We start from the raw sequence: 1,259 nt of genomic DNA, 5'->3' as shown, positions 1-1,259 counted from the left end.
GGGACCACAGGCACCCGCCACAACACCTGGTTATTTTTTGGTTGCAGCTGTCATTGTTGTTTAGCAGGCCTGGGCTGGATTTGAACCTGCCACCTTAGGTGTATGTGGCTGGCGCCTTAGCCACTTGAGCCACAGATGCCATACCCCAGTGTCTTATTCTTAATCAGTCCCACCCTCTGTGTTCCTGGGTTGTCAAAGTGACCTCTGATTAGGGTGACCAGACGTCCTGATTTTGGCGGGACAGTCCTGCTTTTCAATAATTTGTCCTGCGTCCCTCGGCATTTTAAAAAAGTCCTGATTTTTGGAAAGAATGCACAAACAGGCTGGAGAACAAGAAGGGAATATACAGTTTTTGGCTGCCATATGGCTATTTCGCCAGAATATGAGTTTTATATTATTTTTGTTAATTTTATAATGTTAAACTGTAATAAATAATTGCTGAGAAGTGATTATCGAGAACTACTTATCAAAGTTTGCCTTGTTGTCAGGCCCTGCCTGCCCCAACCCCTGCGCGTCCCCGCTCCGCTCCCGCTCTGCCCCCCAGCCAAGTTGTCCTGCCTTACAGATGTTAAAATCTGGTCACCCTACCTCTCTGATCAACCTAGGAAGCCTTCCAGCCAAACAAAAAGGAGTGTCCCTCCAATGCTTGAGGAAGAATCCCTGAGAAGAGTTATGTCCCCATTTCCTGTGCCTGTCTGGATTTAGCCACAATTACCAGTGTAGTGCTTTGTACCCATGGGCTCTCCTGTGTTTATTACTTGCAGGCAGCAGAGTGAGAAATCAGGTATCTGGGAGCCTGGTTCCACCTGATGCAAGTTGTCTCTTTCTGTTCCTGGCAAGGAGTATATGCCTGTCAATCAAAGTGGGGATGAGCCCCACCCTGGAGAAACCACTAGGCGGTGCTCACACTGTGGAATCCTTTATAATTTTTACAAGCTGTTTCTAAATCACAGTAACAAAGGAAGTAGGCTTTTTATCCTGGGCAGTTCTTAAATACTATGTTTTCCACCCTCTTTTCTTCCCCAAAAGTTAGCAAGGCAACAATATTCAAACTCTGTAAAAACCAGAGTTGAGAGACACTTTAAAACTTTTGCATTAGAATTAATCACAACTAGTAAAAGTCTTAAAGAAATCTGGAATGACTTTCCATTCACACCAATAGACCAGGAAAAAAAAAACCCACAGTCATTTTTTTGCCTTTCTTCATATTTAAAGGTTTTCCTTCTTTCCCTTTTTCTTTTCTTTTTTTTTTTTTTTTT

Source organism: Otolemur garnettii, unplaced genomic scaffold (genome assembly GCF_000181295.1).
Source record: "Otolemur garnettii isolate 467f Iridium unplaced genomic scaffold, OtoGar3 scaffold00045, whole genome shotgun sequence".
Lineage (NCBI taxonomy): Eukaryota > Metazoa > Chordata > Mammalia > Primates > Galagidae > Otolemur > Otolemur garnettii.
Note: the sequence above shows the minus strand (reverse complement) of the source record.